The following is a 22,487-nucleotide window of genomic DNA, read 5'->3' on the forward strand; positions in this document are numbered from 1 at the left end:
AAACAGAGAAATATAAATCTAAGCTGGATAATATATTGGAAGAAGTTGAGAGCTCTGGTAGCCAATCAGGAGGTGGTGCACTAGGACACTGCTACAACACAGATGAATGTTTCATGCATTTGTGGACCAAAGTTAAAGTTGGTTTTCAATAAAAAATTATTGTCAATGATTTGGTACAAGCAAAATTTTCACTTAAAGATGCATGGACTTGTGATGTGGTTGGATTATTTGTGATTTCTGAAAGATTTTTCAACTACAGTTTCTAATTTTTAATTTCAAGTATCGAAAGATATTGAGTTTAGAATGGTATAATGATGCATATTGTCTGTGGACTGCAAATTTCATAGAGACAACAATTGGATTCCAATTATATTTTACTGTCAAAGAGATTCATACCATTCTGTTCTCTGATAAAACTAATGTTGAAGAGTCTTATATTCATGAACACCAAAGGATGGGAGGAAAAAATGATATGTAAAAACTTTCTGAATGAAAGATGATGGAAAAGTGGACTTCACATTTGAACTAGTGCAAAATATGCCACAGTCACTGAAATGAAAGACTAAAGATGGGTCTGCTACAAGTAAAGAATACATCCAAGCAATGATTCTAGTGACTAAAGCAACTATAAGTAACAATTAAGCTTTCATAAAGGATCATATACCTGTGCTCAGAATGAACAGGAAAACCAATGAAATACATTTCCTTCTACATCATATAAAAACATTGGAAAAGACTGTGCACTTCTATCTAAAGAACATGAGAAATTTTTTCTCTAAAAATTAAAATTATAAAGTTTAGAGGAAAATAATCATCTTTGAATCTATCTTACCAAAGTCATGCGTCTTCTGGGGCTTGTCTAATGAAAATGCTACCATCCTTCAATGGAGAAATCCCTCTACAGCTACAAATTAAATGTCACTTCCAGAAATGTCACTTTTCACTGCACTTGACTGGGAAGTACCAAAAGCAAGAAGAAATTGTTTCTGATGTGGACATTAGCAATAAAGTGGAATCTGTGCCCATTCCTTTCTCTAATGAAATTGATAGTAGAAAGCTACAACAGTTTAAGTACCAGAAGACCATGTGGCCACATGCATACCATTTTAATGGCTTTTCCACCATGTTCACTGATTCATGTGATTGTTTTGAGTGCTGCGTGGACATAGCAAAATGTGTGTCTTCAGCTGACAGTAAGGAATGCCAAAAACTTCTCCCTTTTCAAGTAATAAAGTACCCTCTGGATATAAATAAAAAAAATACAGAGACAAGAACCTACTGTCATTTATAAATGCAGTTTGTTGTGCAAATGTAATTGAAAATTGTGTCAAAACCCAGTTGTCCAACAACATCTTCAAGTGAAGCTATAAGTGTTCAAATCTTAGAAAAAAGGCTAGGGGATACCCTGCCTGAATGATATCGACAGAGGGACTTTTGTTTGTTATCCATTCAGGAAGATTACTAAGCAGAGCTAATGCTGAGAAATCTAATGCTATTGATGAAAATGGAACAGAAAAGAATACTATGAAAAATGCATTTTCAAAAAAAGTAGAGTACATAAGTTGCATGTTCAGAATCTGAGGTTGAAATTATTTCATTAGAGCTGGAAACACATCCTAGAAATGCTGGAATTGAAGAGTGTTCACCAAAGTAAAGTAGGAATTCCAAGGGGCTTGTTATGCAAATGAAGTATAACAATATTTCAAGAATTAAGTATCATTCAGTTATTAGAAGTCCTAAATCCAAGATAGACATTTTTCAACGCAATGGGAAAAAGATGGATTTGTTTCCTTGGAGTCTGTCACCTCAGAAGATAATGACAGATTTGAAACAGCCCAGGAATTTCTGAGCTCTAAAACCAGGGGAGTTCAAAAGGACTCAAATTCAAACCAAGTTCAAGGTTCAAAGACACTGCTGTTTCAATCAAACGCAAGAAATGGGACTAGACTATAAGAAAAGAAACTTCAAAAGAAGGCATATGTACAAATGCAATCATGTTGTATTATCAAAGTACAAAAAAAGAATTTGAAGTTCCAATACAAAACCCCCAGAGGAACAATCTTCAGCATGTCAAAAACAGCAGATCTTTTGTGATGAAGAGTTGCCAAATAAAACCAAAAAGACTTCATCTGATTCTCTAAGGAAGTTCAGTAAAGGGAATGTGCTTTTACTGTATGCCACAAAAGAAGGAAATGTGGGCCACTTCTTTAGTCGTAGTTGTTCCCCAAATCTCTTGGTACAGAATGTTTTTGTAGAAATACACGATGAAAGTCTTCCATTGGTGGCATTCTTTACCAACAGGTATGTCAAAGCAAGAATAGAACTAACATGGGATTAGGGTTATGAAGCTGAGACTGTGCCTGTGGAGGAAATCCTCTGCCAATGTGGGGTTAATAAATGTAGGAAAAAATATTATAAATATGCAGGTTATAATTGTTGATGGAGTTACTTTTTTTTACCTTTTTTTTTTTTTTCTTGTAGAGACAGAGTCTCACTTTATGGCCCTCGGTAGAGTGCCGTGGCCTCACACAGCTCACAGCAACCTCCAACTCCTGGTCTTAAGCGATTCTCTTGCCTCAGCCTCCTGAGTAGCTGGGACTACAGGCGCCCGCCACAACGCCCGGCTATTTTTTGGTTGCAGTTTGGCCGGGGCCGGGTTTGAACCTGCCGCCCTCGGTATATGAGGCCGGCGCCCTACCCACTGAGCCACAGGCACCGCCCGATGGAGTTACTTATTATGCTGAGATTTGAACACTGGAAAAGAATCCTCAGTCACTAAATAATTTAGATTTATTTTTAGATAAAGATAATTTTTCTCAGCTGTCCCTTGCTAGGGGATTCTTATGTTGTTACTAATTTTATATGTGTGACTTACAAATGCCAGGAAAAAAAGGGGGGCATTTTCATATGTATAGGGTATCTTTTGTTCTTATTCCTCTTTAACTTTACATGTGTAGGAAGAAAGTATACATTTTATGTGAAACACCACAGTACAATTGATAATTTATATGTAAATTCTATATTAGGTGATGTCAAATGTCCTACCAAAATTCAAAAATATATATATTGGAAAAAAATTAAAATCAGCCAATATCAAAATGAACCAGGAAGTGGAGCAACTGGAACTCTTGTATACTGCTTGTGGCAGCACATATTTATACATGTACAACTATTATGGAAATAACTTAGCATTATCAAGTAAAGTTAAAAATAAGCATACCTTCAGTTTCACTTCTGGGCATATACTCTAGGGAAGGTTTAAATATATATATTTTTTAATCTCAAAGCACACCTGAACCTATAGTTAAACGTCCACAGCAAACTTAAATAATGTTGATAGGAAAAAAGAGTAAAGGCCGGGTGCAGTGGCTCACACCTATAATCCTAGCACGCCAGTAGGCCATGGCATGTGTATTGCTTGAGCTCACAGGTTTGAGTCCAGCCTGAGCAAGAGTGAGACCCCATCTGTACTAAAAATCAGAAAAATTATCTGGGAGTAATGGTGCATGTATGTAGTCCCTGCTGCTGAGGAGGCTGAGTCAAGAGGGTCACTGGAACCTAAGAGTTTGAGGTTGCTGTAAGTAATGATGCCACAGCCCTCTACTTAAGGCCATAGAATGAGACTCTGACACACACACACACACAAAAATAAACAAAACACTTGAATGCTATGCAACACAATGAAAAACTAGGAAATAACAGAATTTAGAACAATACAGTTTCCCAAAAGTTGCCCCAAAAGTTCCATACATATGGAAAATGGGAAATTATAGCTAAATGTAAATTTCCTGCATTTCCATTGTCACCTTTCTTGAGCATAACAATATTTCACACTTTGGTTTTCAAAATGTTTTATTGTCATAATACTCCACTTTCAAGTAAACATTTCCTGGGAGGCACAATATTATGGAATGGGGTAATTATAATATTTTTGCAGGACTATCAAAAACCCTCCAGGGCTCTCTGATAAGATGGCGGCAGGAAGCAGCAACTGTGGTGTCAGAACTGGCTTGGAAAGCAATACAGATTGTGGCTTTCCGGGTCTGCGGACCCTTTGGGTTGATCTCATCCTTGAAAACACATCTAAGTTCCATGCCCATAAAAACATCCTTGCTCACCATGTCCCCAATGCCAAGAAGCTCAGGCAGAAGGAGCAGCTATGGTAGAAAATGGAAAGCAGGGTGACCTGCTCCAGGAGGTGCACAGAGACTGTGGCCAAGGACAAGGCTGGCCCCCAGAATGCTGTTGAGTGGCCCTTTTACCCTCTCAGGGCCTCAGATGACCTTCTAGACAGGCCATTGTTTGACCAGGATGAGATTTTCCTGGAACAGAGTAAAAAGAAAGGAGTAAAGCGACCACCACATCTCTGCACCAAGCCCTCAGAGGCAGGTGCTGTGGAGGTGATGCTCACTGGAGCCCCTTATAACCCCGTCCTTTGAAGACCACCAGACCCTGCTCTCTGTAGTCCACGAAGTGGAACTGCAGGGGCAGAAGGAGGTGGAGAAGCTACAGTGGCAGCTGGATCTGCCCACCAGGGGAGGAAGATGCCACCCAGGACTCCATGTTCAGGGAGCTATGTCAGGGGCTTCTGGAGGGGTCAAACTTCAATGGGTAGCTGGACAGAGGGGTGAGGTCCGTGAGGAGGAAAAGTTGAGGCCTGTCCACCACCCATCCACCTACCCACTGCTGAGAAGTAGTCGGAGCAATAGCAGTGGAGGAAAAAGGTGGCCCGCCTATAGGCAAAGCAGGCTGCCGTCCGAGCTGGCAGGCTCCAGCACCAGTAACTCTTCAGGTTACGTGGGATTAAGGCCCAAATGGCCTGGCAATTGGCTGGCGCTGTGGTGGAGGCGCTGGCAAGCACAGAAGCTGGCTGAGGCCGACAAGCCCCATAGGATGGTGCAGCTCAAATATCAGGTTCCTGACATCCACCTGAAGCTTAGCTTGGAGTTATCTGACTCACTCAGGACCCTGAAGCCCAAGGGCAACATCTTCCAAGACCAGTTCAAGAGCCTCCAGAGGAGGAATATGATCAATATGATCAAACCTCATGAAAGAGCCAAGTTCAAGGGCAAGCAAAAAATGAGGAGCAAGCTTCCAGGAGATCCAGTTAGAGTTGTACAATGCTGGAGCCCCTCCCTTCAATAAAGCACCTTCTGAAGAAACAAACAAACAAAAAAAAGAAAATATTGCAGGACTGAGCATGGTGGCTTATACCTAACATTCTAGCACATTAAGGGCCTAAGACAAGAGAATTGCTTGAGGCCAGGAGTTTGAGACCAGCCTGTGCAACAGAGTGAGATTCCATCTCTACAAAAATTTGTTTTCTGAGTGTAGGACTGTGAGGCACACAGAACGCTAAAGCATGGGTGCTGTCCTGCCAAGCCATAAAGGTGATGTAATCACCATAGTTGACATGGAAGTAAGAACATTAAAAAGAAGAGGATTATTTTTAAGCAGTAAGATTACATGGAAATGGCCTTGCTAAATTTTGTACTTCCTAGGGAATCCTCACTCCTTTCTTCTTTCCTATTTCCCCCTTTTGGAATGGGAATGTCTATCCTATGCTTGTCCCACCATTATATTTTTGAAGCACATAACCTGTCTGGTTTCATTAGATCACATCTAGAGAGAAATTTTGCCTGAGTATGAAATTCTCCTGCAAGTACTACCCTTATCTGATTTAGATAATTTTTAAATGAGAATTTGGCCTTTAATGTTTTAAGTTGATGCTAGAATGAGTTAAGACTCTTAAGGCTGTTGGAATGAAATCAATGTATGCTTCATATGAGATGAATCTGATGAGGGAAGAGGTGAAATGGGAAGGTGACTGGGAAGTTTCACCCCAAAATATGGCACTGTGGTGTGCCGATTATTTTAAACCAATGGTACTTGAAGAAGAGCAGACACTGATGAAGCCTTACTCAGATACTCCCTTATCTGCCTGAAGTCTGGGACAGCCAAAGAAGAAAATAGTTACCTCGGGTGCTTTTCCTGAGTTTTCATTAATTTAACTCATATCCTACAATGAGACATTGAAGTTTGTCAACACACATAAACAGACTTTTGTCATATATCATTATCTGCTCTGTAGGCCCAACAGACTTTGTCCAAAAGCCAAAGTATGTTCTCCACACCCGTCGAGCTCCCCTAAAAATCACTTACTATCTCCTTCAAAACTAGTCACTTTTCCCCATCTTCCTGTACCTCACTGGATTATTGTGTAATCATTCTACTGCAATTTCCTTGTGTTATGCATGCAACAATAAATTTTGCATATCTTTTATATATTAATTTGCCTTTCTTAAACCTATTTCTCAGTGAACCTTCAGAGAAGAAAGGGAAAATTTTCCCTTTGCCCTACAAATGTCACCTCTAAAATGTATATGCTGAATCTTTAACACTTAAATTGATGGTGGTAAGAGGTGAGGCATTTGGAAGACAATTTAGAGACCCCATGTTTGGATTAGTGGCCTTGTAATAAGACACACAAGATATTACTCTCATGCATGCTTGCTTTCTCCCCATCATGTGAATACTGCCATGAGTGAGCCAGAATGAGAAGCTTTACCAGAAACCAAATTAGCTGACACCTCTATCTTGGACTTTTTTTAGCCTCTGAAACTATGAGAAATAAATGTATGTTGTTTAAGTCACACAGTCTACAGCATTTTGTTATGGCAGCCTGAGTTGACTTGGACAAGGTCTCACGTAGAAAAATCAAATTGTTATCTTTGGATGTATTCGAGGCAGGTGTCTAGGATGTACAGGAGAGCAGATCTTAAGGCTTAATTTTGGCTATGTTATGCCATAGAGGTGGTTTAACGTCCTTTAAAACCCTGAATAAAGTTCTCTGGCCTTCAATTTCCATATTCACATCACTACTCTCCAATGTCTTTTTGGACTTCCCAGAACCACAATGGCCTAAATGAGGCTTTGCTATTGTCAATGCCTAGAAATATACCATCCACTAGCAAGGAATTAAATAGTGTCTGGTGTATAACTCAGGCATTTTGTTTTCTTCAGTTAGCCATAAAGCCTGATCATCTCTAGGATTCTTATATGGAATAAACAGCTTCTGGATAAGAAAATAAAAGGATAAGAATCTGCAAAAGTACATCATTTCATGCTATAATGATTCTATTGTTTCAGAATTTAAAATGAAAGAAAACAGACCGGGTGTACTGGCTCAAAACTGGAATTCTACCATACTGGGTGGCTGAGGCAGGTGGATTGCCTGTCCTTTTGGGTTCAAGACCAGCCCAAGCAACAGATAGACCCTATCTCTAAACATAGCTGGGCATTGTGGGGATCCGCTGTATACTCCAGGTGGTACTCAGGAGTTTGAGGAAAGAGAATAGCTTAAGCCCAAGAGTTTGAAGTTGCTGTCAGCTATGATGCAATGGCACTCTGCCAAGGGAGACAAAGTGAGACTCTGTCTCAAGAAATAATATAAAAATAAAATGAAAGAAAATGGCCTCTTGCTACTAATATTCTTTTTTTAATTTTTTTTAATTCTAATTCTAATTTTTATTTTTTTATTAAATCATAGCTGTGTACATTAATATGGTCATGGAACACCATACACTAGTTTCATAGACCGTTTGAAACATTTTCATCACACTGGTTAGCAAAGCCTTCCTGGAATTTTCTTAGTTATTGTGCTAACACATTTACATTCCACATTTACTAAGTTTCACATATGCCCTTGTAAGATGCACCGTAGGTGTAAACCCACCAATTCCCCTCCCTCTGCCCACCTCCCCCCATCTCTCATTTCTTTCTCCCTTTCCCCTATTCTTAGGCTGTAACTGGGTTATAGCTTTCATGTGAAAGCCATAAATTAGTGTCATAGTAGGGCTGAGTACATTGGATGCTTTTTCTTTCATTCTTGAGATACTTTATAAGAAGAATGTGTTGCAGCTCCATCCACGTAAACATGAAAGAAGTAAAGTCTCCATCCTTCTTTAAGGCTACATAATATTTCATGGTGTACATATATTAATATTTATTAATCCATTCGTGGATCGATGGGCACTTGAGCTTTATCCATGACTTAAAAATTATGAATAGGGCTGCAATAAACATTCTGGTACAAATATTATTGTTATTATTGATTTTTGGTCTTCTGGTATATGCCTAGTAGAGAAATTATAGGATTCAATGGAAGCTCTATTTTTATATCTCTAAGTGTTCTTCAAACATTTTTCTAAAAGGAATATATTAATTTGCATTCCCACCAGCAGTGTAGAAGTGTTACCTTTTCTCCACATCCACAACAACATCTCTGGTTTTGGGATTTGTGATATAGGCTAATCTTACTGGAGTTAGATGACATCCCAAAGTGGTTTAGATTTGCATTTCTCTGATGATTAAAGATAATAAGCATTTTTTCGCATGTTTGTAGGCTGTGCGCCTGTCTTCTTCAGAGAAGTTTCTCTTAAAATCCTTTGCCCAGCCTGCGATGGGACCACTTGTTCTTTTCTTCCTTATAAGTTTGAATTCTCTATGAATTCTGGTTATTAAACATTTATCAGACACATAACCTGCGAATATCTTCTCCCATTTTGAGGGCTGTTTCCTTGCTTTACTTAATATGTTTTTGGCTTGCAGAAGCTTTTCAGTTTGATCAGGTCCCAGTAGTGTATTTTTGAAGCTGCTTCCATTGCCTGGGGGGTCCTCCTAATAAAATACTCGCCCAGACTGATTTCTTCAAGGGTTTTCCCTGTACTGTCTTCTAGTATTTTTATAGTTTCATGTATTAAGTTTAAATCTTTAATCCAGTGAGAGTCTATCTTAGTTAATTGTGAAAGGTGTGGGCCCAGTTTCAGTCTTCTGCAGGTTGCCAGCCAGTTCATGCAGCACCATTTGTTAAATAGGGAATCTTTTCCCCACTGAATGTTTTTAATTGGCTTGTCAAAGATCAAATAATGGTAAGTAGCTGGATTCATCTCTTGGTTCTCTATTCTGTTCCAGCTATCTACTTCTCTGTTTTTGAGCCAGTACCATGCTGTTTTGATCACTATTGATTTATAGTATAGTCTGAGGTCTGGTAGTGTGATTCCTCCTGTTTTGTTTTTATTTCTGTGTAATGTCTTGGATATTCGAGGTTTTTTCTGATTCCATATAAAACAAAGTATTGTTTTTTTCAAGATCTTCAAACTATTACAGTGGAGCTTTAATAGGGATTGCATTAAAATTGTATATTGCTCTGGGTAGTATAGACATTTTAATAATGTTCATTCTTCCCAGCCAAGAGCATGTATGTTTTTCCATTTGTTAACATTTTCAGCTATTTCTTTTCTTAGAGTATCATAGTTCTCTTTATACAGATCTTTCACGTCATTTGTTAGATAAACTCCCAAATATTTTATCTTCCTTGGCACTACTGTGAATGGAATAGAGTCCTTAACTGATTTTTCAACTTTACTATTGTTGGTATATATAAAGGCTACTGATATACGAATGTTGAATTTGTAACCTGAGACTCTGCTGTATTCCTTGTTCACTTCTAAAGGTTTTGTGGTACAATCCCTTGTGTTTTCCAGATATACAATCATATCATCTGCCAAGAGCGAAAGTTTGATCTCTTCTTCCTATATATGGAAACCCTTGATCGCCTTTTCTTTTCTAATTGCGGTGGCTAAAACGTCCATTACAATGGTAAAAAGCAGTGGAGACAATGGGCAGCCTTGTCTGGTTCCTGATCTGAGTGGAAATGATTCCAATTTAACTCCATTCAATATGACATTGGCTGTGGATTTGATGTAGATGGCCTCTATCAGTTTAAGAAATGTCCCTTCTATACCAATTTTCTTAAGTGTTCTGATAATAAAGGGATGCTGGATATTATCAAAAGCTTTTTCTGCATCAATTGAGAGAATGATATGGTCTTTGTTATTCAATTTGTTTATGTGCTGAATTACATGTATAGATTTACGTATATTGAACCAGCCTTGACACCCTGGGACAAAACCAACTTGGTCATGATGTATAATTTGTTTGATGTGCTGCTGGATTCTGTTTGTTATGATCTTGTTGAATATTTTTGCATCTATATTCGTTAGTGATATTGGTCTATAATATTTTTTTCTTGTTGGGTCTTTTCCTAGTTTGGGGATCAGGGTGATATTTGCTTCGTAGAAGGTGTTGGGTAGTCTTCCTTCATTTTCTACATTTTAGAACAGGTTGAGTAATATAGGTACTAATTCCTCTTTAAAGGTTTGGTAGAATTCTGACATGAAACCATCCAGTCTCTTCTTTTCTTTTTAGAGAGGTTTTGTAGAGTTGATCCTATTTCAGAACTTGATATTTGCCTGTTAAACATTTCCACTTGATTCTGGGTAAGTTTTGGAAGGTGATGTGCTTCAAAGTATCAGTCAATTTCCTTCTGATTTTCATATTTCTGAGAATAAAGTTTCTTGTAATATTCATTAAGGATTTTTTGAATTAGTGAGGACTGTGTTTTTACTTTGTCTTTATCGTTTCTGATTGATGAGATTAGAGATTTTACTCTTTTTTTTTCCTGATTAGGTTCACCAAAGGTTTATCTATTTTATTGAGCTTTTCAAAAAAACAACTTTTTCATTTATTGATTTGAAATGAAATTTCAATTTTTTATTCTTTTGTTTTCGATTTCTTTTAATTCTCCTCTCATTTTGGTTATTTCTTTTCTTCTAATAGGTTTGGGGTTGGAATGTTCTTCCTTTTCCAGTTGATTGAGATGTCTCATTAAGTTGTTAACTTCCTCTAATTCCGTTCTCTTGAGGATGGCTTGCAGTGCTATAAATTTCCCTTAGAAATGCCTTTGAGGTCTCCCAGATGTTCTGATAGTTCCTGTCTTCATTGTTGTTTTGTTCCAAGAAATTGGTGATTTCTTTCTTAATCTCATCTCTGACCCAGCTATTATTCAGCATAAGGTTATTTAACTTCCATGTTTTTGTATGAGTACGCAGATTCCTGTTGTTACTCAGCTCAAGTTTTATTCCATGGTTGTTTGAGAAGATGCAAGAAATAATTTCTAATCCTTTACATTTACTGATGTTAGACTTATGACCTAAGATGTGATTGATTTTGGAGTATGTTCCCTGGGCTGATGAGAAGTATATGTATTCAGTTTTGTTGGGATGAAATGTTCAGTAGATGTCTGCTAAATCCAAATTCTGGATGGTTAGGGTTAAATCTAAAATTTCTTTGCTCAGCTTTTTATTGGAGGATCGATCCAACACTGCCAAAGGAGTGTTGAAATCTCCAACTATTATACAGCTGGAGGAAATCAAGTTGCTCATGTCTGTTAGAGTTTCTCTTATAAATTGAGGCACATTCTGGTTGCATGCATAGATATTAATAATTGAAATCATACCATATTGAGTATTACCCTTAACAAATATCAAGTGACCATTCTTTTTTGTTTGTTTGTTTTTAATAAAACAAGAATATTACTTGTAACATGCTTGCTTTATGTGGGAAATTCTATGAAATGTCTTTTAAAAACTTACAAGAATAAGTCAATTTAATAATATTCCAGGATACAAAGTCAATATAAAAAATCAATTACATTTCTGTGGTGATAGCAATGAATAATTGGAAAGCAAAATTAAACGTATAGCATTTACCTGATCATCCAGAGCAATCAAATATGTTTCTTACTTGATAAATAGATTAATATGCCATTACCTCAGATTTTGTTTGATACTCTGATTTTCCATTTCCAGTGAAAGGTGTATTGGGATTATTGAGTGTTACTCTCTCCTAGTGTACAACATTAAACTTGGGGACATAGGTGCACAGAGGGGCAGATTTCTACTCAAGTGTCCTTATTGTTTAATAGTGTTTTCAAGATCTCTCTGGGACTCTCCTTCTGACAATGTGTCCCTTGACTTGGCACTTGCAGAAATCACTATTATGACCCTGTTGTTAGACGTCATCAAAGCAGACAGAAATTGCAGAATTGCAATAACATACTCACAATATCTAAATCTCAACACTTGACTAATAAGCATGATTGAATACATTTTGCAAAACAGATCAATTAAGCAAAATCAGTCTAGATTAAACATGAAGAGTAAAGTCAGGCACTGTGGCTCAAATCTGTAATCGTAGCACTCTAGGAGCCTGAGACCAGGGGATTGCTTGAGCTCAGGAGTTCCAGATCATCCTAAGAAAGAGTAAAACCCTGTCTTTACTAAAACTAGAAAAACTAGCTGGGCAGTTATGGGCACATGTAGTCCTAGCTATCAGGGTGGATCACTGGAGTCCCCAATAGTTTGAGGTTGCTGTGAGCTGTGATGCCAGGGAACTCTACCCAGGGCAACAAAGTGAGACTGTCTCAAAACAAACAAGCAAACAAACAAAATAAGAAAACATGAAGAAAAGTTACCTACTAGTTTTTATAATTTATTACTTGTGTCATGAAAATAGTGATCTGTAAATTTTAGCTACTAACAAATTATGGCTAGTACATAATTTACACATAAAGATAATTAATTTGCCTAATTTATCTTAACAGTATATCAAAAAGCATTAATATTTCCTGTGAAACTAAGTATACCTTAGTAGGCTTCATAGTATATTAGCATTTTTAATTTTTTTCTTATCTTGTTTTTTTGTCTTTGAAATTTAGTTGTAAACTTCTCACATGAATTGGATGAATTTGTCCTTGCCTTCATATTTTCCCTAGCAATAACTTTAATCTTCAGTAAACATTGACAATCTGAGTTATTAATATGAATAAAATTATAGATCAAAAGCCAAAACACTTTTATTTTTTTTCCAATAAAATTTTTATTTTCAGTTTGATCAAGTCCCAGTAGTGTATTTTTGAAGCTGTTTCAATTGCCCAGGGGGTTCTCCTCATGAAATACTCACCCAGACCAATTTCTTCAAGGGTTTTCCCTGCATTCTCCTCTAGTATTTTTATAGTTTCCTGTCTTAAGTTTAAATCTTTAATCCAATGAGAGTCTATCTTAGTTAATGGTGAAAGGTGTGGGTCCAATTTCAGTCTTCTGCAGGTTGCCAGCCAGTTCACCCAGCACCATTTGTTAAATAGGGAATATATTAACCACTGAATGTTTTTAATTGGCTTGTCAAAAATCAAATAGCAGTAAGTAGCTGGATTCATCTCTTGGTTCTCTATTCTGTTCCAGATATCTACTTCTCTGTTTTTGTGCCAATACCATGCTGTTTTGATCACTATCGATTTGTAGTAAAGTCTGAGGTCTGGTAGTGTGATTCCTCCTGTTTTGTTTTTATTTCTGAGTAATGTCTTGGCTATTCGAGGTTTTTTCTGATTCCATATAAAACGAAGTAATGTTTTTTCAAGATCTTTAAAATATGACATTGGAGCTTTAATAGGGAGTGCGTTGAAATTATATATTGCTTTGGGTAGTATGGACATTTTGATAATGTTGATTCTTCCTAGCCATGAGCATGGTATGTTTTTCCACTTGTTAACATTTTCAGCTATTTCTTTTCTTAGAGTTTCATAGTTCTCTTTATAGAGATCTTTCACGTCTTTTGTTAGGTAAATTCAAAAATATTTCATCTTCTTTGGCACTACTGTGAATGGGATAGAGTCCTTAACTGCTTTTTCAACTTGACTGTTGTTTGTGTATATAAAGGCTACCAATTTATGGATATTGATTTTGTAACCTGAGACGCTGCTGTATTCCTTGATCACTTCTAGGAGTTTTGTAGTAGAGTCCCTAGTGTTTTCCAGATACACAATCATATCATCTGCGAAGAGCGAGAGTTTGATCTCTTCTGACCCTATATGGATACCCTTGATCACCTTTTCTTCCCTAATTGCGGTGGCTAAAACTTCCATTACAATGTTGAAAAGCAATGGAGACAATGGGCAGCCTTATCTGGTTCCTGATCTGAGTGGAAATGATTCCAATTTAACTCCATTCAATATGATATTGGCTGGGGGTTTGCTGTAGATGGCCTCTATCAGTTTAAGGAAAGTCCCTTCTAGACCAATTTTCTTTAGTGTTCTGATCATGAAGGGATGCTGGATATTATCAAAAGCTTTTTCTGCATCAATTGAGAGAATCATATGGTCTTTGTTTTTTAATTTGTTTATGTGCTGAATTACATTTATAGATTTATGTATATTGAACGAGCCTTGACACCCTGGTATAAAACCAACTTGGTCATGATGTATAATTTGTTTGATGTGTTGCCAGATTCTGTTAGGCATAGCCCTTTTAAGAGGATTTGTGTTTACTTTTCCCAGATCCTGTAGAACACTACCAACCTGGCATCACTTCAAAATTAATTTCACCCTGAAGTTTTTCAGACCACTTGGTGGTGTAATTCATGCTGTAATCCTCTAGGAATTGGCTTATGGTTGTGAATTCTGAGGAGATAATTGTCCTCCTTCAGCCAGTGCCAAAGTTTAACCCCTGCAGTCTTCCTTGAAGTTCCCTTAGGAAAAGGAAATAAGGCAGGTTTATTTCACTGCCACACTAAGTAAGTGCACAGCCTGGGTATCTAATTTACTTTCACAGTGAGCTTTCTGCATCCTAGTGAAATGTAAAGGAGTCTCAAAATTAGACTCCTCAGTTTGAGAGAACTTGGAATTAATCTTTTGTCCCCTGCACTCCATAAGACTCTGAAAAATAAAGTTCAAGTTCAAAATATTTCACAAATGCCACCAAAATGAACAACATCTTCAGTGTTCAAGTTCATGTTGTAACTTAGTTTTGGCACCTAAGTATTCCTTACATTCTTGCCACCTCACTGATTCATTTAAACACCTTTTCTGTTAAAAAAAAATCTAGGATATTTATGGGGTTTTGTTAGTTTATTTTACAGTAGGACAGTCAGTCTGGCTATCAAGTCTATCACTATGCCAGATCTGAAAGTCTTTTTTACATGTCTTTTCTCATACTATTTCCACTGGCTGGAAGACTCTCTTTTCACACTGTGCCAGTTATCAATTTATTGTCTCAGTACCAAATTCACTCTCATTGCCTGCTGTGAAAAAATGCAGCTGGCCTTTTAAATAGTTTTTGTTTGCCAGCTGACATGATGCTAAGCTCTGTCAGTAGAGAGTAGTGGAAGACATTGAAGGGGACAGGTTTTCTTTATTGTTGCTGATATGCTGCTCCAGCAGGCTTCTGCAGCTTGTGCAGCTTCTCCATCCCCAGGATCCTATTAGTGCACAAGCTTCCCCAGGCACCCACCACCTGCACTGTAGACAGCTTCTCTAGCACCAGGCCATCAGTAGCTCAGGAAATTTCTCCAGTGCAGGGCAGTGAGCAAAAGGAGCAGCCAGCAGCTTCCTTTGCTGCTAGCACCAGCTTGGGCTATTTTCTAGCAGAATGCATTCAGTGAGACACTCTCCTGCAAACAGCTGTCCACTGCACCCCAGAGGATATATATCCAGGGCTTCTATCACAGCAACTTCTCTGTCATTCAGTGAGTCCTGGAAGTCTGGATATCAGACCTGGGGCAGAAGGGCAAAATAGCTCACTCTTGAATCTTCTGTCCCAGAGCTAGGGTTGGGTAGTGGCTGATTCTTACATTTGCATTCTTTAGCATTTACTTTACTTCTTACTAGTTAATTCCTTGTGAATAAAATCCCGTATTGTGGTTACTCATATTTTATATTAAACTTTCCGTGTTCAATTTATTGTGTGTTTTTTTTGTTTGTCTACTGAGTCACCTTTGACAGATGAATATGCCTTCATCTATTAATTTCCTACTTTCTTATAAAGATTAATTCATTGATTCTACCATTATTACAATTCTGGTGTAGTTGCATTAGAATGAATCATATCAAAGCACCATTTTTGAAGGATAAAAATGCTTGATTATTGGCAGTTTCAGGTGGTTCAAACTAATATTTTCTCAATAGTTTCCACTTCATACCTCTACCCCAACTTATTCCACTAATTGAAAATATCAATTTTGAAATAATGTCACTTATTATAAGACTGAAAATTCTCAGAAGTAATTTTTTAATCTTTTATTCTTAAGGCCTAATACCTAATGTAATTCATGGTAATTACTATATGCTGGAAAAAAATAAAAAAGAAAATAAGCTGTTCTACTAACTGAATGTGGAAAGTCATTTAGTCTCTTTAATCTTTAGTTTCTTTCTCGTCTAACACCTGCTCTATATAACTCTAAAGTTCTTTTTTTTTTTTTTTCTTTTTTGCAGTTTTTAGTTGGGGCAGGTTTGTACCTACCACCTCTGGTATATGGGGCCAGCGCCCTACTCCTGTGAGCCACAGGTGCTGCCCAATTCTAAAGTTCTTAACGTGGCCTAATGAATATTTGTTCCGTCTTCCTTAGTACAGTTGCAGGCAGATCACTCTACTATGTCATTTCACAGAGAAAAATAATTGAAGAATCATTTTTTTAATAACAATATTTGATTTTTTAAATATTATAATTAATTATAGAATTATTTAAAGAACATAAAATCCATACTGAATCTCAGAGTCAAATCATTCTATAATAGACATACTCTTATTTGAAAATGTGAATGTTACTTTCTTTGCATTATTATTGCTTGATATTTTGATACAGCAATTCTCTGATTTCTTTTCTGAATATCTTTATGTTCGTTCATTCTTTATGAGTTTTTTTGTTTGTTTCTAGTCCTTATCTTAAACATTGTTATTGTTTATTATAAAAAAAGAACACCAAAGTATAGAAAAAAAAATAATCAGAGCTAAAACTATTAAAGTTTTTATATAATTATTTTTAGCACTTTTCCTCTAAGCATTGTAGAAAGTAAAACTGGGGGAAGAAAGTACAGCTTTTTAATCCTATTTTTTCTATTCAATATATGGTACAAGCATTTTCCTGTATCACTAAGTGTTCTTTGAATAACACTGGTTTTTATGATTTCACATAATGATATTCATTATGTGAATAAACTATAAATAATTTGTCTAATTATTTGAACTCTTATGATGTTTTACCTTTTTTTGCAACTATAATAGTATTGAGATGAACAGTCTTACAAATACCTATACACATCTCTTTTCATTCCATAGAAGAAGTTTGTGGGAGGATATACTAGATCAAAACATACAAATATTTCTATGGCTTTTATGAAACAGTTGACAAATTTCCTTCCAGAAACCATGCACTAATATGTATTCCAATATTCAGTGCATACTCAACAACAAAATAGTTTGGAGGAAAAAACTGCCAATTCAGTTGTTGAAAATACCATTTATTTTTATTTGTATTTCTTTTATTTTTAATAACTGTTATGCCTGTTCTTATTTTTATTGTCTCTCCATCCTTTTGATGTATCTCTTTATATGCACCCTGTCTTTTAAAAATTGGGATCAACACATTTTTACTTTCAGTTGTTTTTTTTTGTTTGTTTGTTTTTGTGGAGACAGAGTCTCACTTTATCACCCTCGGTAGAGTGCCATGGCATCACACAGCTCACAGCAACCTCCAACTCCTGGGCTTAGGCGATTCTCTTGCCTCAGCCTCCCGAGTAGCTGGGACTACAGGCGCCCACCACAACACCCAGCTATTTTTTGGTTTGCAGTTCAGCCGGGCCGGGTTTGAACCCGCCACCCTCGGTATATGGGGCCGGCGCCCTACCGACTGAGCCACAGGCGCCGCCCTACTTTCAGTTTTTAAAAGATCTTTCCATATGGGTATTTACCAATTTTTCATATATTTTAAAATTGTTTTTTTGATTTTCATTTTAGTTTTATGGTAGGTTTGTAAATTTTTATATTTCTGTATTTTCAACAATCTTTTTTTTTTTTCTTTTTTGTAGAGACAGAGTCTCACTTTACTGCCCTCGGTAGAGTGCCGTGGCGTCACACGGCTCACAGCAACCTCTAGCTCTTGAGCTTACCTGATTCTCTTGCCTCAGCCTCCGGAGCAGCTCGGACTACAGGTGCCCGCCATAACGCCCGGCTATTTTTTTTTGTTGTTGCAGTTTGCCCGGGGCTGGGTTTGAACCCACCACCCTCGGCATATGGGACTGGCACCCTACTCCCTGAGCCACAGGCGCCGCCCATATTCAACAATCTTGATTATGCTAATTAATGTTTTCTCTAGTGTTTCTGGCATTGATTTTATGTTAAGGGACCACCTCTTTTCTTTGACATCAGAGTCACCTCTATTTTATTTTTTTTCTATCCAGTTCTAGCTGTTTTATTCTTTAGTTTTTGTGTATTACATGAGATACAGTATGACTGGTTTGTTCTAAAAATGTAATGATATACAAATTATTTCAAAATCTGGAAGTTAACCTTAATATATTTGTGAAATATTTGAAAATGCCAGGCATTTGTTGAGAGATGGGAACTGAGTCATGTGCTTAAAAAAAAACCAAACAATAATAAATATGATTTCACTTTATTTGCTTTATGATTGCCTGATAAAGTATACCATGTCTCTAATGGCCTAGTATTTATAATTTTCATTGAAGAGATCATTCTTCTCAACAAGTGAGTAGGTTCTGTCTGCTAAAATGAATATTCCTAGCTTATATGTGGGTAGGCATGTTAATAGTTAATAGTCTTTGAATTTGAAATACTGTCTTTGCTGAAAATGTAGGAGTGTGCATGTGTGCATATATGTTTGTGTGTGTGTTATGTTCATGAAGTATCTAGCAGTAGTTCCAGTGGAGCTGTAGGAAATGGGAACATCACAAAATCTTTCCTGCTCCATTCTTCTGCCTTCCAATACATATTCCTTTTGTTGCTTATCATAAAAAATGTCCCTCTTGCCTTTTTGTCCTCCAAATCAGGATCTCACACATCCAGAGTCCATGGGTTGGGTTGTATGAGGAATAAGGAGGTTCCTAGAGCATTCTCCTTATGTGTGACACATATTTTCATGGAATGGATTAAAATTCCCCAGGAAATTTTGGATCTCCCCTGCCTCCCTAAGAGTTTGTATATGTTTTCCACCAGAAACTCAAGGTAATTACTCTTAAGATTCATTGAAAATAGACTAGATGAAAGTTCTTATTGGAAACAACAAACTGCCACTCTGGCTAAATTACTCAAAAGAATAACTTAATTTTTAATTTGAAAAATTATCATCATGACATGGGTACCACTGCAACTGTCACCACTCTATTACCAGGATGGATTAAGAGTGGTCACTGATTTTTCACATCCTGTCTTTGACTCAGCATCCAGACTGGATTAATCTGATTGGTGGCATTTATGATAAAGCTGCAAAGGAGGCTTAGAAAGTAAGTTACTGGAATTTTTAGTATCTAGGATAAGAGTTATTCATCCTATGAGCAGGAATTCACACTTAGTAGACATCAAGATTGTCAAATGCCATTTGCTAGATTGAAACAAATGAACATTTAGTACTTTTACAAGAATCTGGATGTTAGGTGACCAGATTTCTCAAAGTTATTGACAGTATCTTCACATACCATCTTGATTTTCTCATTTAACAGACATTTATTAATAGAAATAATATCTTGTCGAAGGTTGCACTCTAGGTACTAAGGTGGATACAACATCTAAGAAACTCTTGATTTAGTTGTAGAAACAGGATTTAGTTGTGGGATACTGCAATTTAGTTGTGGATACAAGATTTATACCAATAAGATTGAATTCAAAAGATTGGCTTGGCCAGCATGATGGCACCTGCTGCAATGCTAGCACTCTGAGAGGTTGATGTGAAAGGATCACTTGAGGTCAAGAGTTCAAAATCAGATTGAGCAAGAGCGAAACCTTCCTTTCTACAAACAACAGAAAAATTACCCAGGTGTGATGGCATGTACCAATAACTCAGCTACTTAGGAGGCTGAGGCAGGAGGATTGCTTGAGCCCATGAGTTGGAGACTGCAGTCAGCTGTAAATGATACCACGGCATTCTAGTTGGGGTGACAGAAGGAGACTCTGTCTCAAAGAAAAATACTGACTTAACTAAAATATAAGTGCAATGCAAAGTAAGACATAACTGTTTGCTTAGTTTAGGTTTCCACCCAAAGCAGAACCTAAGACAGGGACTTAGGGTCAGACTGTCTAATTTGGATGTGTCCCCAGGAGGCAGGAGTGAATGAATAAGGGAGAATGAGTGAAAAAAAGAGGCAAAGCCAGTGTATGAGTGTCTGTCACAGGCCATTACTATAGGCAAGGATGGCTTACTGCTACAAAAGCATACAGAATGAAAATCAAAACAAAAGTATTTATCCACTGGCCCCTGCATACCACGGATGAAGGGCTTTCCCCAGAGACAATCACTTTTCCACACTTCCAGCCTGCACTTGTTCACAGGTTAAGAAAATTCCCTGATATTGGAGGAATTCCCTGAGCAAGTACAAATGAAGAGGGCGTGGGATGCCCATCCAGAGATGAATCTGAGCTTACAATGTCCCCTTCCACCACAGCTGCCTTTGACACTAGAGGTGGGTGTCTGTTACAACTCTTATTAGGGGTGATGCATTCAAATGAGAAAAAGTCACTGCAGGCTTAAGTCCTTAAGGAGGCTGGACTCCTGCTGATCCTGGAAAAAACTGAGAGAATTTCTCATGCTAGACATTTCATAACACATCAAAATCCGGAGCTTTCCAAAGACTGGCTGTACTGAAGACAGGAGTTATATATTTCAGCACATTGTACCTCTGTGATTCAGTCTATGTTCTATTTCTCTTAAAATAACATTACATTGAGGTTATGACATTTAGGGATTCTTCAAAAGCTTGCCTAGGCTTTGACATCAAAAAAATATTCCCTCAATCCAAGCAGCTTCAGAGTCCTAGAAATTCTGATAAAGTTAATATGAGTTATTTTTAAAAATTGTATGCATAAAAAAATAGCCCATGATAATTTAACTTAACGATAATTCTGATGAAATAAGTCACTATTGCTATCCCTCTGAATTTTTGTAAATCTTGCTTGTAAGGCAATTTTAAAATAAAAATTTTAAATTTCCTTTATATTAAATATGTCTTTAAAATATTTGAATATGTATGTTAAAATATTTTTATTTATTTATATTATACACAGGGTGGCCATAAAGTTCTTGTGCAATTTAAAATAGTTTACTATTATTGCTTCTTGGACTTTTGGCTAAGATCAAGTGTAAAATAGTTTGCTATTTACAACCAAAAAAAGTTTACTATCATAAATAGCACATGAACTTTATGGCCACCCTGTATTTATGTATTCATTATATTTGGTAGCCAACAATTACACATATATCAAAATATGCATATTAATGAAAATATTTCTATCTCAAGGTATAATGTGGGTCTATCAAGAGATTTGTTTTCATTCATCTCATCTTACTTATTGCTGCCAATATGATCTATTCATTATATTCGAAGACATAAAACTCCCTTTCTCTAAAAATTTATATAATACATACTTTACTTAAACTAGTCTTGCATACTCCTGTTTTACTTCAAAGCAAGGTGTCTTCTGATTGACAAACTAATTTAAGAATGCTCCCAGAGTAAGGCTATTGACTGGTCAGCTCCTTTTTTCCCTCACATTCTCTCACTGACTGAAATGTGCTTCTTTCTTTACCCCACTTCTTTTTTCTCTTTGAACAACCTCTCTATGAACGACCATTAACTGGGCCCACATTAATGACTCTACAGAAAGGCAAAGAAACAGAGTGCATAAAAATTCCCACGCCCACACATCCTGTTCATTCTCTGTTTTTTCCTCAGGTCAGTGACATCCCCCTGGAATTGCTCTGGGCTCTTATCCCCTCACTCCTTACTCTTTCATCAAACTCAGGCTACAGTTTTTTCCCCCAGACATAATAACTGCTTTTGCATAAAGGTCCTCTTAGAGGCCCTTTGGATTTCCGTGGCTTCTCCAACTTTTGACAATCTCCTGAGTAAAATCTCTACCTCTTTGCTCAATGAAATAAGATAATGCCGTTGAGAGAAATTTGTAAACTATTAAGCAATGTATGAGTATAGCTTATTGTCATCATTTATGATCTCCCCAAATCATGCAAATCAGGCCTGATGAGTAATGTTCATGACATGTGCTTCCAAAAATAGAGAAAAATTCAAAGTTTCACAAATAATGTTTACTTTCCCATTCTAAAAGTATACATATGAATTGAGGAATATGATAGTCTATAAAAATGGAAAACAAAATAGTTACCCTAAATCTGACTGTCCATACTTAGCCTTTTTTTTTCCTGCTTTTTTAGCTATACATATTTCCTTATAGGTGTAGTCATATTCCACCTACAATTTTGTCCCTGCCCTTTTCAACTAATATTATAGTATAATAGTCTAAAAGCCTTTTCCTTTTATGAGATGAAAAATGCCAAGGAAATATTACATAAGAAAAATGCCATCTGAACTCTTTGAAGGTACTTAGAAGTCCCTTTTATAACATCTATAAATTTATTCACCTATCCTAATTAAAATTGCCTATAATCAAAATCACTATTAAAAATAAATACAAGCTACATTTACCAAGTTTCGCAAATAAATGTTTTGGCACAGTAAATGAGATAACGCCGGAAAGGCTATGTTAACCACTGTGATAAAAATGTGTCAA

At 36.8% G+C, this 22,487-nt stretch overlaps 1 pseudogene; it reads left to right on the forward strand.

Moving 5' to 3' along the window:
• The first annotated feature begins 474 nt into the window (after positions 1-474).
• LOC128578975 (histone-lysine N-methyltransferase SETDB2-like) lies at positions 475-5,145 on the forward strand (annotated as a pseudogene).
• The last annotated feature ends 17,342 nt before the right edge of the window (positions 5,146-22,487 follow it).

The sequence above is a fragment of the Nycticebus coucang genome, chromosome Y, assembly GCF_027406575.1.
Source record: "Nycticebus coucang isolate mNycCou1 chromosome Y, mNycCou1.pri, whole genome shotgun sequence".
In the NCBI taxonomy this organism is placed as follows: domain Eukaryota; kingdom Metazoa; phylum Chordata; class Mammalia; order Primates; family Lorisidae; genus Nycticebus; species Nycticebus coucang.